The 16,499-nt window shown below is 44.0% G+C and overlaps 4 pseudogenes; all 4 read left to right on the top strand.

Annotated features, from left to right (window-relative positions):
- Positions 1 to 12,754: 12,754 nt before the first annotated feature.
- On the top strand, positions 12,755 to 12,944 carry LOC130130235 (small nucleolar RNA U3; annotated as a pseudogene).
- A 387-nt stretch (positions 12,945 to 13,331) lies between these two features.
- LOC130130232 (small nucleolar RNA U3) lies at positions 13,332 to 13,499 on the top strand (annotated as a pseudogene).
- Positions 13,500 to 14,930: 1,431 nt separating this feature from the next.
- Positions 14,931 to 15,114, top strand: LOC130130238 (small nucleolar RNA U3; annotated as a pseudogene).
- A 397-nt stretch (positions 15,115 to 15,511) lies between these two features.
- Positions 15,512 to 15,675, top strand: LOC130130230 (small nucleolar RNA U3; annotated as a pseudogene).
- Positions 15,676 to 16,499: the final 824 nt, after the last annotated feature.

Here is a 16,499-nt window from a genome sequence, read left to right as displayed (position 1 = left end):
TTGAATTCGTTTTTTTTTTTAAACCATCAATGGTGTTGATAAAAGTGCTCAACAAATGAGGAGCGGAATGTCAATATAGATGTAATAATAATAATCTTTATTTCGGACACACTGCCGGTCCATAGCATACAAGCAACAATACAATAAAAGAAAACAATACAATAAAAAAAACATTTAGGCCTACATGACACCCCTACACTCCACGAGCGCGCGCGCGCGCGCGCGCACACACACACACACACACACACACACACACACACACACACACACACACAAGAGGCGTCCACACACGCACCGTACAACACAGTCAGTCCACGAGAGACACTTCAGGCTGTCTGGCCAGTGCTTTGGAAGTCTGAATGTGAACCGAGATCAGCTTTTCGTAGGGTGGTTAGAGCCTCTATGACGCTGTTCTCCAACACATCCAGGCCACACATAACATTAGACATTAGCCGTCTTAAAAGTACATCGCATGTAGGCACATCTGAGGACACAAACAACTGACTGGCACTACTATGCCATGTGGGGACATGAAGCAACAAGCTCATAGCATCATTGTAAGCTACTCTGAGCCTCTGCATACTTCTCTTCCTGTAAGAAGACGTAAGAAAATGTAAGAAAAAAACTTGTCATACTTGGCAGTACAAGCTTTTTTCCTGCGTCGCGCACTCATCACCTGCTAATGTGGTTCAACAAAGACACACACAAAAAATATGCAAACACAGCCCACGCAGTACCTTGAATACATAATGTATGAATAACTCAAATTCCTGTTTGATTAGTTTTGAGGTCATGTTTATAATTTCTGATATTCTAATCATTCACATGTGAAGTTGGTTTATGGCTTGTTAGGTCACGGGAGATACTTAAATCATATTCTGTGGGGGTAAATGTCCCATTTCTAAACCGTGTATCATTAAGATATAGGAGTCCACGGAGGTCAGAAGAATTGGGAAGGATCTTTTTTGCCCGTGGTGATGTGGGTCAAGCCGAGCTGGCGACCTTTGGGTCTGGCTTTCCACCCCCCCTAAAACACACCCAGTGGCGTCTCTGGCACAACAACTCTGTATGGGCAGCAGTGGTGCCACCGGGGATTTTGCGCCCCTATAAAGAATATGACTGAGTGCCCTTTATTTGGTTAATTAATCAAATAATTATGTTATTATTTTCCTGACTTCTTTAGACATTAAACTCCTTGTTCTACCTTCATCCCATGCGACCAGTTTGCCCAACAATCCCCTCATCAACAGCTTCTCTAGTAAGGGCCCCATCTTCTTAGTTTGACAAATGTACATATTAAATGCTCTTAACAAAAAGGAATGTGATCCCACCATAGCCCGGATTGAACCTGTGGGCTCTTTCCTGTGGAGCTCTCCTTCCTGTGGATCGCGAATCAGAGAGGTCTTCGACAAGATCTGGCCATATGCCATTGGGTAATCGGGTGGGATAAGGGGACAAACTAGAAATACATTTATAAAAAAAAATTTGAGCACCGTTGTGGCGCCCCCTCTAGTCTGGCGCCCTTAGAATCTTCATAACATTATACCCACTTACTGTGGGCAGCATCCGAGTCGTCACTGAAACTACACACACACACTTACTCGTCACTGAAACTACACACACACACACACACACACACACACACACACACACACACACACACACACACACACACACACACACACACACACACACACGCTCAATGAATCCAAACGCAAACGCACCTCATCAATGAAATAAAAGATGCACACATGACCATAACGCGGCGCAGGAGTTAGCGGAAGTTCATAACGCGGCGCAGGAGTTAGCGGAAGTTCATAACGCGGCGCAGGAGTTAGCGGAAGTTCATAACGCGGCGCAGGAGTTAGCGGAAGTGGAGACGTGGATATGCGAGACATAACAAGGACATTTGATCTCACGCCACTGGAACACTACCTTGTTTTAAAGCACCGCATTACAAATCCGAAGTTATCAAGCAGTATATTGTAGCGAAGTCGCTACCCCGTCAGAATTGTGCCAATTGTCCTGTTTTACCCATCAGGAACTGCGTGCAGATTGTTAGTTGTTATTAAATGTTTTGTAAGTGTTTTATGTGGTTTTATGTGTTTATGTGATTACTATTTGTTGTGGTGTAATTGTAGTTGTCATTCTGTTGTGTTGTGTAACCTTGGTACTGAAACCCTGAACAACTTTGTTGTTCGAGTAGATGACGCCCATGTATTGTGTTACATTTCCGTAAGTTCTTGTTTCTGTGTGAGTTCAATAAAGGGGCTGCAGTTACCTTTATCGTTGCTTCTACATTCGCCACAATATGATCATTGTGGTCTGCAACTGTCACAACACATCCAAAGCAACATTTCAGACTGCCAAGACCCGCTCGAGGTCCTAGCTCATGTTTTATGAGTTTTTCATATTTCCCAGTGTTTCCTGTTTTATTTTGGTATTAACGTTTGTCTCGCTTTTTCACATGCCACTTCCGGTCAAGTTTCCCTCCTGTGTGATTACCGGCCCCGCCCTAATGTGTTGCACCTGTGTGTCATCGTCTCCCCCATGTGTGTATTTAAGCCAGGCGTTTCTGCCTCATGCTACCAGCTCGTCTTTACCCCGGTGATGAGCGTGGCGCCTCTGCCTGAGCTGACCGGTGCCGTGCACCGACCTTTTTACCCGGTTAAACTTTTATGGAGCTTTTGCTCCCTGTGTCAGTCTGCTTTGTGGGTCCTTCGTAATTGTGAGCCTGCGAACTGGCCACGATATGGACTCCGCAGACTCCGCCCCGGTTCGTACTGCTCTGCAAGCTAGGACCAGCGACCGAAATGCTAGAAGCGATGTGTAGCTCGGAAGCTCCCCCGCCGTGTGACCCTGGTAAGTTGTCTTGTTTTTCTGCCAAATGCCTAACGTTAGTGATTATGTCTTACACGTAATGCACTTAGTGCTGTACAACAAAGCATTTCTCTTGCTGTTTTGTTGCGTGTGCAGTAGGGGTGTATATGTGGTGATCATGAATGAGTAGACTCGCTAGCCGGTGGTCGCCACATATACTAATACGCTCATCTGAGGCTCCCATTTGTCAGTGTAGCACAGTGCCTGTGCTTATGTTATGCTGGCATTTGGTTTGTGTTGGTTTGCCTGTTGCTGTCTTGGGTGCAGTAGTCAGGCTTATTTTTCGCCGGGCGTCCACTTCCAGAAAGCTATCTTTTGCCGTTGTGATTTCGCGTGAGGGTCAAACCACTGTCAGGCTTGGTGATTTGTCGTTGGGACGGTCCCGCCTCGTCCTGTAAGGAGTAATTATTTGGTCTGTGGTTAAATCTGACCAGGAGGTGGCTTCTCTGGCCTCGGTAGCGTCTGGATTCCAATTTGAATCAGTCTAGGATTGGGCGGGTATTCCGGTGTGGTTCCTTCCCTGTCTGTTCTTTTTGGGGCGGTCCCTGCGGTGGTGGTCTGGGTAGTATCGTTCTGCTTTTCAGCTGACCGGTATCCGTTTCCGCGGCCGCGCTGGTCCTCAGGTACAGCTCTGGGGCGCTAGACGGCTGTGGGCGATCAGTCATTGATTGCGTGGGGGAGGTTATGGGCCGTGGGCTTTTTTCCGCCCCCGTGATCCGATTCGGCGGCATATGGACTTGGGCGACCGCAAGCTTCGCTGTATGGCCCCGCCATTGGTGATTGCCGTGGGCGTTTGGTGGCTCCGATTGGCTGTCCTCAGCCTCCTTCAAGTTGGCCAATCTGGAAATTAATATTGTCTGTCGTCAATCATCTCTTCCTGCGAGCGACTGCCCAGGATGAGGCTACCTGGAACGGACCATCCCAGTCCCGTGTGGATGGGTTGAGTTTATCCATTTGTTTTTGTGGTGTTGCTGTAATACTGTCATGGTAGTGGCGGCCCAGTTTGTTGTTTTTTTTGTGTACATTGTCCTCAATCTTTCTCCGAGTCTTCGTTGGGAACCGCTGGTTTAATTGTGGTAGTCAAATTGTTGGCCAGCCTGACTGGTTTGGGGCTGCTCTGAGGCCGATGAAATTTCCAGGTGATGGTTTGCTTTGCTCAGTATGAAAATTCGCCATTTTAAGCCAAAGTCTGTCCTCAGGCCGTTGTCTTTAGCGCTGTTTGTTGTTGTAGAGGGATTTACGCTTCGGTTTGTGGATTCTTTGTACATATTTGTTCAACACGCGTATGCTTGCCTCGTTTGTAGCCGGGCTCCGCGGAGGTTTGGCGGTGGAGAAGGCGTGGTCGTGTAAGCGGCGCCTTCTGTTCAACGCTCTTGAGGTGACCGCGGACTTGTGACCAGGTGACGTGCATGAGCCTATCACCCGCCTCGCCCCGCGTGTGCTCTGAGTGGCCGCAGCCGGTTAGCGCCGGTCCTACAGTAAACCAGGAAGTGAAGCAAAGTTTAGCAGTTTACGAGTTAAATTGGCAGTTAATTCCCCTTGATTACATGTTTGCGTGAATCAAAATAAGTGAATGTTTTACCCGCTGTGGTGTTTATGCGTAATTATATCGCCACGCCAGCCGATCATTCTAGAGGCAGCTCGGTAAGTTTGTCTTGGGCGAATGTTGCGTTCTGACTGTTGAACGTGTCTCACAATTGATCCATATTGCCAAGAAAGGTTAAACGTTATTGCGACATTTCCACTTATTCCTCTAAGTTAAATTACTGCCTAACCTGGTAATTTGCTGGCACAGTTGTTTCTATAACCATGTATGGGATCCGAACGGAGTAATACTTTGGTGTTCAGAGTATTTTAGTGAATGTCGGTAATTGCTGTGGAATCGGTACTGCTATTCGGGTAACATTTCAGGCTTCCAGCTTGGTGGTGTTAACATGGAACCCGATTCTCTGTGGCTCTTGCATGTTTGTGTCCTGTAGACCACCCACTCTTACAACTGCCGGTAAGTTCTGCCTCCTCTGTTTGGTCAACACACCTTGGCGACGGCTATCGCACCTAAACCACTTCCTTACGGCTAGCCCTATCCCGTCTGCTCCTGGGTCCCGCGTTGGTCCGTCGGCGAAGAAAACGTGTTCCGTCGTTGGTAAGTGGCTCAGTTGGCGACAGCCATGTTGGTAGCCGTTGCGCTGGTGTCGGCGCCCGTGCCGATAGTTGACTGTCGTCCACTCATTCCTAGTGGTGATTTCAGATGCTGCACTTGGGAATCTAAATGGATAGGGTAGGAACTTTGTTTGGGGAAGCCTTAGTTTGACGGACACCCAGGAAGTTCATGCATTAGGGAACAATGCGCTGTCGTGTTCATATTCCGGTAACGGTCTATTCCCATTCATCGTGTTTCGCCTCAAAAGGCATCTGTAAGTTAATGCATATCGTTTGATTCATGCTCATTTGTCATGTGATATTTCACGTAGGACGTGCATTTAGCGAGTGTTTGCTGTATTACTTGTCGGCTTGCTATATTAATACTTGACTGGCTAGCTCTAATTTACTTGCCCACCTTTAGTAAATATATAAATAACCTATTAGTTCTATTTTGTGTATAGGAAAATACATTTACCGAAAGAAACCTGTAAGGAGGGAGAATTACTGTAGTTTATAGTGTGCAGTTCAATTCTGTGGCTACAGAAGCTTTATTGGTGCACTCAATATTGACTTTTATATTGTAGTGACACTTGTTTTGTATTTCTGCGTTGCAGTTTTACACTTTTCTACATAAATGTACCAGAGGAATTTAACCTGTGTGTGTGTGGTTAAGAGTTTAGCTGGCTGTATAATTGGGCTCAATGCGTGCGCTTGGTGATGACGGTACAGTAAAAAGATGGCCATTCTCTGAGGGAAGACTGATGCTGGATTATGATTGCTACGTCTCACGGTCAAGAGGTTTGCAAAACGACAGCAATCGGGTACACCGGACACTTTACATGCATCTACAGTAATCGATAAGAATATTAAGGGACATCGTGGGGGATATTCGCCAAGAAATTAAATGACGGCAAAACACAGAAGAGGTCTCATCACATTCAGTGAAATCCTCAGGATCATCTGTAATTTCAAGTGCGAGCATGGAAGCAGCAAAGCCTCGTGCAAAAGCAGCCCAAGTCAGTGGCTTGTGCGCAGAGAGAAATTGACATTAAGGCAGAAAGGGCCCGTCTCGATGCAACCATACATGCATTAGAATAGGAAAGAGAAGCTGGTTAGGTTTTGGGTTGGGGTTATGAATTATAATTATTTAGCACTGGCCTACTGATCCGAGGGATGGTATGATGGAGAAGGCTGCGGTCCCTCCCGCTGGGGACCAGGGTTCAATCCCCAGACAGAGTATAAGGGCAGAGGAAGGAGCGGTCTATTGGGGTTAGATTAAAAGAGAGGCTGCACGGATCCCTGGACGAGAAGGCAACCCCGGGTTAAAATATAAGATTTAAAGGTAAAAGCTGGAGGAGGGTTGAGTACTAAATGTTTAATTATAATTGCTAAGATAAAAAAGTGCTATTAGACACACTGGCATAGTTAGTAATAAGAGTAAAATCCATAAATGACTCATAAAACCATGCAATTAGGTGCTCCAAAGTATAAAAGTTATCCCCTCAATCCAGTCTAATAAAATTATTTTTTTTAAAACAAATAAATAAATGGGTAAACAGATAAATAAATATGGGGTTGTCATCTCGTACCAAGATTTAGATAAGGTTATGTAAGATCTTAAGAAAAGGGGATCAGTGTAGCCAAATTGTAGGTCCAGGGACAACCATACCAGGAGTGGGTGGGCCAGGTTGGCCATCTATTGTCAATCATCAAGACCTCCTGGTACGGTGGTCCCGAGCCCATGGATCCAAATCCTCTCCACCCAACGATCGTTTTCTAGACTGGAAACTAAGAAGAATTGGGGGGGGGGGGGTGAAGTTTGAAACGTTTGAGCAGGGGGGTGTTGAGTCGACCTTGCCTGATATTGTAGAGGTTTTGGGATAAGCGAGTGTGAATGGAGTGCTTTGTTTCTCCTATGTAGTGTTTGTGACAGAGCGTGCATGTATTTATGTATATCTCATTGGTGATAGAAAATGAGGTTAGGGTGGGGAAAGCTGTGCCGGTAAGTGAATTCTGGATGAATTTTCTACTTTTGTAGTTGGGGTGTGGGTTTATGGTCAGAGAATTGGGATCTGGTGAGTATTGACTGGAGGCTCTTGCTTTTTCTGTAGGCTGAGATGATATGATTGTGAAAAGCTGGGTGTTGAGACTGTAATATGGCAAAGTTGTTTAATTGTACAATGAAGTGCTTTAATTTTGTGTGCAAACAAAAGGTATGAGTTGTGGTGGTGAGGACGGGTTATGGTGTATTCTGGGCGTGTGTGTGGTGGGTCTGAGCCGCCTCCATCCTCAAGGGGGTGGGAGTTGGGATACAAACCTTGGTTCAGTTTGGGGTTGGGCATGGGGGATGGTTAGGGTAAGTATAGGAGTTGGGGTGGGGGCAAGGGTTGGGATTAGGCATGGGGGGATGGTAAGGGTGGGGGTTAGGGTTGGGCATGGTGGTTGGGGGAGGGGGGAGGCTAGGGATACAGACCCTGGTTTGGGTAGGGGGAAGGAAGTCGGGGCGGCCTAGACTCGGGAACCTGGGGTGGAGAAGAAGGGTAAGATGAGCGAGCGGCAGCGAGAGATGCCAGGGTGGTGTTTTTGATGGAGCGGAGGAAATGCTTGGAATAGCCTCTGGACCGGAGGCTGTGAAATAGAATTTTGGTGGCAGTGTGAAAGTCTATAATGTCAGAGCAATGTGGTAGACACGGATGAGTTGTGATTTGATGATTCCTTTGAATGCGTGTTTGGGGTGGTAGCTGGATTTATGCAGTAAGGCGTGTGTATCCGTAGGTTTGAAGTAAACTTTAGTCTGTAGTGTTTTGTGTGTTGTGTTGGATGGCCGGAAAAAAACTGGTGTCCAGGAAGTTAATCTGTTCCGAGTCTATGGTGTGTTTGACTTTGATGGAAGGGTGGTGGTTATCAAGAATATTGATAAATTCAGGAAAGTGTGGCCAAGTCTTCTCGCTCATATAAAGGTTGGTGTAGGAGGGGGCAAATCTCTGTCCCATTGACCTGGAGGTAATATTGATTATTAAAAAGGAAGTCGTTGTTGTTAAGCCACAGTTCTGTGTTGTAATAGTTCTTCATCTGGTCTGTTCCGGTCTGGGTTTCTATTGAATATATTTGTTTATTTTTAGGCCTAATTGGGTGTTAATGTTTGAGTAGAGGCTGGCAATGTCTATGGTGAAGAGGTATGATTGGTTGGGCACTGCCATGGGTCAGATGATCTCTATAAAGTAGTATGCGTCTTTGATGTAACTGGAGTGTTGGGTGGAGAGGGGTCCCAAAAAGTGTTCAATGTATTGTGAAATGTGATAGGTGGCGCTGTTGCAATCTAAAACAATCGGTCTTCCGGGAGGGACCTCAAAGGGAATAGTCCAGGTTTGTAGTTCTTTGGGTATTTTTGGAAGTAGATAAAAATAACGGAGTCGTGGATTGTCCATTCTGAATAGATGGTGATTTTGTTTGGCTGTGATGTACTTTTTGTCACATAATGGTCCTAAGTTTGCTTTGGGTTGGTGGTTGAATTGAATAGTGAAATGGTTTACAGTATGTGTTGTCTATTGGCTTCCATGAGATATTGGTGGTGATCCATGATGACTATTTTTGAGCCTTTGTCTGTTGGTTTAATTATGATATTAGGGTTGTGGGTAAGTTCGGTTAGGGCCCTGTGCTCGGCCCCTGACAGGTTTGGATAAGGGTTGGGGTTATGAGTTATATTGATTTAGCGCTGGCCTACTGATCTGAGGGATGGTATAATGCTGGACGGGGAATGTGGGTAGGGCTGGTTGGGTTGGCCAGTGAATGTGGGCAGGGCTGGCCCGTGAATGTGGGGCTGGCACTTCAATGAAGCCCAAACTCGCGCGATATTTCGGTGTTTATGTACCTTCTTCAGGCGAAGGCTCATTCAACTAAGAGTCAGGGTACCACAATCGGCCCCCCGTGAGGAGCTGGCGTCCGCAATCCCAAATAAATTGGGATTAACGTTGTGCATGGTCTGTCAACCAGGTGGCCCCAATCTCCCACCACCTATCTCACTGTCCCATCAGATTGTAAATGTCCATGGCAGCTAAAATTGGGTTGGCCCAAAGTCGCATCATCGGGAACCCAGTTTGGTCTCCAGCACTTCTCAATTGCTCCCCTGTAGCCAACCATTGTCCCTAATTGGGGTCATAATGTGTATCTCTTTGTGAGAGAGTTGTCCCATCATCAGGATCTAATAAATGTGGTTTGGTCTGCGGGGCTATATATGAGAGCTCTTCCCCCGCCAACCACTGTAATGTGGGCAGGGCTAGACAGTGAATGTGGGCAGGGGTGGTCGGGCTGGGCCGTCAATGTAGGCAGGGCTGGAGGGTGAATGTGGTTAGGGATCCCGGATTCAGATCAGTGGCACGGGTTAGGGTTAAGTCAATGGCAGCTAATGTTCCCTCAGTTCGGCTCCATCGCATCATCGGGTTCGGGTTAAGTCAATGGCAGCTAATATTCCCTCAGTTCGGCTCCATCGCATCTTCGAAGGGGTTCTAGTTCGGGTTAAGTCAATGGCAGCTAATAATGTTCCCTCAGTTTGGCTCCATTGCATCATCGGGTTCTAGTTGGGGTTAAGTCAATGGCAGCTAATGTTTCCTCAGTTCGGCTCCGTTGCATCATCGGTTTAGGGTTCTAGTTAAGTCAACGTTGTCTTCAAACTAAAGCTACATGTTATTATTCTATTTTTCTTTCTCACTTGTTACAAGGTTAGGCATGTCAACCATATGTGGTGGTGGAAGATGTCCCACTATGTAAATCAGACCCGTGAGTTTGTAGCTCTTTGAAAAATGGGGAGAAAGTCGGCGTTAGGGTTCTTGCTAGGGGTTGGGTTCTAGGTGGTAGGGTTCTAGCTCGGTTTCTGGTTCCGGTCAGCCATTTTTATCGGTTTACTCGGCCTTTCAGGCTGTTTAGGGCGTCCCCCCCCCCCCCACCAAATAACTTTTTTTTTTTTTTTAGGGTTCTAGGTGAGTCAACGTTGTCTTCAAAGTATAGCTACATGTTATGGTTAGGGGTTAGGTTTTGGGTAGGGTTGGGGTTGTGGGTTTATAAGTTATATTCATTTAGCACTGGCCTACTGATCTGAGGGGTGGTGTGATGGAGAAGGCTGCGGTCCCTCCCGCCGGGGACGAGGGTTCAATCCCCAGACAGAGCACAAGGGCAGGAGGAGGAGCGATTCAATAGAGTTAGGTTAAACAAGGAAAGCTGCACAGATCCCCGGGCAAGACGGCCTCCCCGGATAAAATTATTAGTAAAAAATAAAATAGATAATAAATGGATAATAAAATTAAATTTAAGGTAAAATCTAAAAGCTGGAGGAGGAGAAAGTGCTAGTTATAAAATTGTAAGTGCTAAAATAAGATAAAAAAAGTGCTATTAAAAGACAAAGTAACAGTAAAACATAATAAATAGGAGTAAAAATTCAAAAAACCATGCGATAAGTGCTCTTGATAAAACTACAGCAAACAAAATTAAAAATTGTCCCCTCCAACCAGTCTAATGAGATTTTATAAAAATACAATAAATAACAGTTGGTTAGGGTTGGGTTTTGGGTAGGGTTGTGGGTTTATAAGTTATATTTATTTAGCACTGGCCTACTGATCTGAGGGGTGGTGTGATGGAGAAGGCTGCGGTCCCTCCCGCCGGGGACGAGGGTTCAATCCCCAGACAGAGTACAAGGGCAGGGGGAGGAGCGATTCAATAGAGTTAGATTAAACAAGGAAAGCTGCACAGATCCCCGGGCGAGACGGCCTCCCCGGATAAAATTATTAGTAAAAAATAAAATAGATATTAAATAGATAATAAAATTAAATCTAAGGTAAAAGCTGGAGGAGGAGCAAGTGCTAGTTCTAAAATTGTGAGTGCTAAAAATAAGAAAGTGCTATTAAAAGACAAAGTAACATAATAAATAGGAGTAAAAAATAAAAAAACAAAAGACCATGCGATAAGTGCTCGTGATAAAACCACAGCAAACAAAATTAAAAATTATCCCCTCCAACCAGTCTAAGATTTCATAAAAATACAATAACAGTTAATAAATAATGGGGTTGTCATCTCGCACCAAGATTTAGACGCGATTAAGATCCTAAAAAAGGGAGATCAGCGCAGCCGGATCGTAGGTCCAGGGACAACCCCACCAGGAGTGGGTCGGCCATCTTTCAGTCATTATTAAGACCTCCTGGTACCGTGGTCCCCAGCCTGTGGATCCAAATTCTCTCCGCTCTCTGCCCAATGGTCCAACGAGCATAAAGCAGGTACAGAGAAGTGGTTTAATCACAAGTTCTGTGCTTTTGTGGAAAGAAGCATGCTCTGAGTGGTAAAATGCAGAGAGCCATCAATTAATTTTATTTAAACCTAACCCTAAAAACAAACTGCCATAGCAGTGAACTTAAAAAAAAAAAAATCATTTATAATGCTCCAACCCCCACCATCAATTTTTCAAGTTTAAACGGGGTAAACCAATCAAGATACAAGACAGTGGGAGATCAATTGTAAAGAAGAAAAATCATCCAAATTGAACCTACCATTAACCCATCAAACTCTCTCCATAACCCTAATCCTGAGGGTTTCTCCAAGCCAGCGCTTAGGCACTGTCCACCTGAGCAGATAAAACTTTACCCAAACCCTACCGAAACATGTAGAAAGAACCATCTGTTAATTTGATCCAAAACTTTGACTACGAGAAGCTTGGTATTCTCCTTCAGAAATGACATTGCTGTGGTTAGTTTGGCTCCTGCTAAGAATTAATCCCACAAAGAATACCATAGTAACAGACTGTCTTGGCGGTTGCCAAGCTAACCACTGCAGTGGCATTTCTGATGGAAAGTACAGAGCTTCTCGGTGTCAAAGGTTTGGATAAAATTAACGGATAGCTCAGTCTACGTTTTTCTGTTGGACTTGGCGGTAGAACTAGGGTAAGAGGTTTATTTTTTATTTTTTTTGCTCAGGCAGCCAGTCTCTGCTGTAGGATTGTCTGCCCTAACCGTAAGACCCATCCGTTAAGTTTATCCAAACCTAACGCTAACCAAAAGCTGCAGAAGACTGTATTTTCAGCAATAATTTCTGCTGTTCTTAACTTGAAATATGTTTCTACTAGAGGAACCCTGCTGCAATGTAGCGGTTTGGTTATCCACCCGTCTAAATCTTCCTCCTCTTCATCCTGCCAGCTAACCGCCTGCCCCTAACCCCCCACTCCAACTCCCTTCCCCCAAATGCTCAGAATCATCTGAAATGCCAAGAAAAGTGGTTTACCCCCCTACTCCAACTCCCTCCCCCCCAATGCTCAGAATCATCTGAAATGCCAAGAAAAGTGGTTTTTAGCCATTTTTAGAAAATGCATATTTTGTATAATTATTAATTGTTTTAATTTTCTGCTATTTTTCTGGTCCTCTCTGGAACAATACCTACCACCTCCAAAAAAAATTAGGATCATAAGGGCATTTTTGCAAAAATGCATTTATTTTGCATAATGCCAAACATTTCTAAGTCCCAGATTTTTTTTTTTTTTACATAGGTGAAAAAATGAAAGATGCTCAGAATCATCTGAAATGCAGATAAAAGTGGTATTTAGCCATTTTTAGAAAAATGCATATTTATGCATAATTTTAATTTTCTGGGATTTTTCCTTTACTCTCTGAGACAATACCTACCACCTCCAAAAAGAATTAGGATCATAAGTGCTTTAGTTTCCGGTCCCGCTATCTACACTAACTAACAGACATATACGCACACACACACACATTACGAAAACCTATGAGTAGAAAGTGATTCCCGCCAGCCACGATAATGGGCTGTCATGAATCTTCCGGAGCGCAAAGCGGGTACAGGGAAGTTGTTTAATGACAAACTCTGCTTTTATGACCGTTGAGTGCTCCTTTAGGGGAGCTTCGAGGAAGGAGTGCATTCTGAGGGGTTAAAAAGGGGGAATAATTCAGAAATCCACCAGTTTAACTAGACCTAAACCTTAGTCCTAATCCTTACCCTAAAAACATTAAATTGCAATAGCAGACAGCTTAAAAACAAAAAAAGCTTATTACTCTAAACCCCACCAACAACTTTTGAAGCTTAAAGCAGGGTAAACTAGTCAAGATGGAAGACAATGGGAGGTGAATTGTAAGGAAGTAACATCCAAATTTACCGTATCCTTAATCCATCAAACTCTATCCACATCTCTAACCCTAATTCTGGGGGTATCTCCAAGCCAGCACTCTGGTGACACGCGCTGACCCGGGCATTCAACCCTAAACTTTCACTCCGAGAAGGTCAGAAATACCATTGCCATGGTTCGCTTGCCTATTGCGAAGAGTTAGTCTGTTCCTGTGCTGTTCTAGAGAAATGTGTTTCTAAAGTGAGTCCTGCTACCCACGATGATGAGCTGTGATGCTTCTTCCTGAGCATAAAGCAGGTACAGAGAAGTGGTTTAATCACAAGTTCTGTGCTTTTGTGGAAAGAAGCATGCTTTGAGTGGTAAAATGCAGAGAGCCATAAATTAATTTTTATTTAAACCTAACCCTAAAAACAAACTGCCATAGCAGTGAACTTAAAAAAAAAAATCATTTATAATGCTCCAACCCCCATCAATTTTTCAAGTTTAAACGGGATAAACCAATCAAGATACAAGACAGTGGGCAATCAATTATAAAGAAGAAAAAACATCCAAATTGAACCTACCATTAACCCATTAAACTCTCTCCATAACCCTAATCCTGAGGGTTTCTCCAAGCCGGCGCTTAGGCACTGTCCACCTGAGCAGATAAAACTTTACCCAAACCCTACCGAAACATGTAGAAAGAACCATCTGTTAATTTGATCCAAAACTTTGACTACGAGAAGCTTGGTATTCTCCTTCAGAAATGACATTGCTGTGGTTAGTTTGGCTCCTGCTAAGAATTAATCCCACAAAGAATACCATAGTAACAGAGACTGGCTTGGCAGTTGCCAAGCTAACCACTGCAGTGGCATTTCTGATGGAAAGTACAAAGCTTCTCGGTGTCAAAGGTTTGGATAAAATTAACGGATAGCTCAGTCGACGTTTTTCTGTTGGACTTGGCGATAGAACTAGGGTAAGAGGGTTTTTTTTTTTTTTTTTTTTGCTCAGGCAGCCAGTCTCTGCTGTAGGATTGTCTGCCCTAGCAGATCAAACCCCAGCCCTAACTGTAAGATCCATCCGTTAAGTTTATCCAAACCTAACGCTAACCAAAAGCTGCAGAAGACTGTATTTTCAGTGCTCATTTCTGCTGTTCTTAACTTGAAATATGTTTCTACTAGAGGAACCCTGCTGCAATGTAGCGTTTTGGTTATCCACCCATCTAAATCTTCCTCTTCATCCTGCCAGCTAACCGCCTGCCCCTAAACCCCCAACTCCCTCCCCCCAAATGCTCAGAATCATCTGAAATGCCGAGAAAAGTGGTTTACCCCCCTACTCCAACTCCCTCCCCCCAAATGCTCAGAATATTCTGAAATGCCAAGAAAAGTGGTTTTTAGCCATTTTTAGAAAATGCATATTTTGCATAATTATGTATAAATATTCAAATTGTTTTAATTTTCTGCTATTTTTCTGGTCCTCTCTGGAACAATACCTACCACCTCCAAAAAAAAAATTAGGATCATAAGTGCATTTTTTCAAAAATGCATTTATTTTGCATAATGCCAAACATTTCTAAGTCCCAGATTTTTTTTTTTTTTTACATAGGTGAAAAAATGAAAGATGTTCAGAATCATCTGAAATGCAGATAAAAGTGGTTTTTAGCCATTTTTAGAAAAATGCATATTTATGCTTTATTTCAATTTTCTGAGATTTTTCCTTTACTCTCAGACAATACCTACCACCTCCAAAAAGAATTGGGATCATAAATGCTTTAGTTTCCGGTCCTGCTATCTACACTAACTAACAGACATATACGCACATACATTACGAAAACCTATGAGTAGAAAGTGATTCCCGCCAGCCACGATAATGGGCTCTCATGAATCTTCCTGAGTGCAAAGCGGGTGCAGGGAAGTTGTTTAATGACAAACTCTGCTTTTATGACCGTTGAGTGCTCCTTTATGGGAGCTTCGAGGAAGGAGTGCATTCTGAGGGGTTAAAAAGGGGGAATAATTCAGAAATCCACCAGTTTAACCAGACCTAAACCTTAGTCCTAATCCTTACCCTAAAAACATTAAATTGCAATAGCAGACAAAAAAAGCTTATATTACTCTAAACCCCACCAACAACTTTTGAAGGTTAAAGCAGGGTAAACTAGTCAAGATGGAAGACAATGGGAGGTGAATTGTAAGGAAGAAACATCCAAATTTACCGTATCCTTAATCCATCAAACTCTGTCCACATCTCTAACCCTAATTCTGGGGGTATCTCCAAGCCAGCACTCTGGTGACGCGCGCTGACCCGGGCATTCAACCCTAAACTTTCACTCCGAGAAGGTCAGTATTATCCATCAGAAATACCATTGCCATGGTTCGCTTGCCTATTGCGGAGAGTTAGTCTCTGTTGATGTGCTGTTCTAGAGAAATGTGTTTCTAAAGTGAGTCCTGCTACCCACGATGATGAGCTGTGATGCTTCTTCCTGAGCATAAAGCAGGTACAGAGAAGTGGTTTAATCACAAGTTCTGTGCTTTTGTGGAAAGAAGCATGCTCTGAGTGGTAAAATGCAGAGAGCCATCAATTAATTTTATTTAAAACAAACTGCCGTAGCAGTGAACTTAAAAAAAAAAATCATTTATAATGCTCCAACCCCCACCATCAATTTTTCAAGTTTAAACGGGGTAAACCAATCAAGATACAAGACAGTGGGAGATCAATTGTAAAGAAGAAAAATCATCCAAATTGAACCTACCATTAACCCATCAACCTCTCTCCATAACCCTAATCCTGAGGGTTTCTCCAAGCCAGCGCTTAGGCACTGTCCACCTGAGCAGATAAAACTTTACCCAAACCCTACCGAAACATGTAGAAAGAACCATCTGTTAATTTGATCCAAAACTTTGACTACGAGAAGCTTGGTATTCTCCTTCAGAAATGACATTGCTGTGGTTAGTTTGGCTCCTGCTAAGAATTAATCCCACAAAGAATACCATAGTAACAGAGATTGTCTTGGCGGTTGCCAAGCTAACCACTGCAGTGGCATTTCTGATGGAAAGTACAGAGCTTCTCGGTGTCAAAGGTTTGGATAAAATTAACGGATAGCTCAGTCTACGTTTTTCTGTTGGACTTGGCGGTAGAACTAGGGTATGAGGTTTTTTTTTTTTTTTTTGCTCAGGCAGCCAGTCTCTGCTGTAGGATTGTCTGCCCTAACCGTAAGATCCATCCGTTAAGTTTATCCAAACCTAACGCTAACCAAAAGCTGCAGAAGACTATTTTCAGCAATCATTTCTGGCCGTTCTTAACTTGAAATATGTTTCTACTAGAGGAACCCTGCTGCAATGTAGCGGTTTGGTTATCCACCCGTCTAAATCTTCATCCTGCCAGC

Source organism: Lampris incognitus, chromosome 19 (genome assembly GCF_029633865.1).
Source record: "Lampris incognitus isolate fLamInc1 chromosome 19, fLamInc1.hap2, whole genome shotgun sequence".
Taxonomy (NCBI): domain Eukaryota; kingdom Metazoa; phylum Chordata; class Actinopteri; order Lampriformes; family Lampridae; genus Lampris; species Lampris incognitus.
This window is presented reverse-complemented; position numbering and strand designations above follow the sequence as displayed.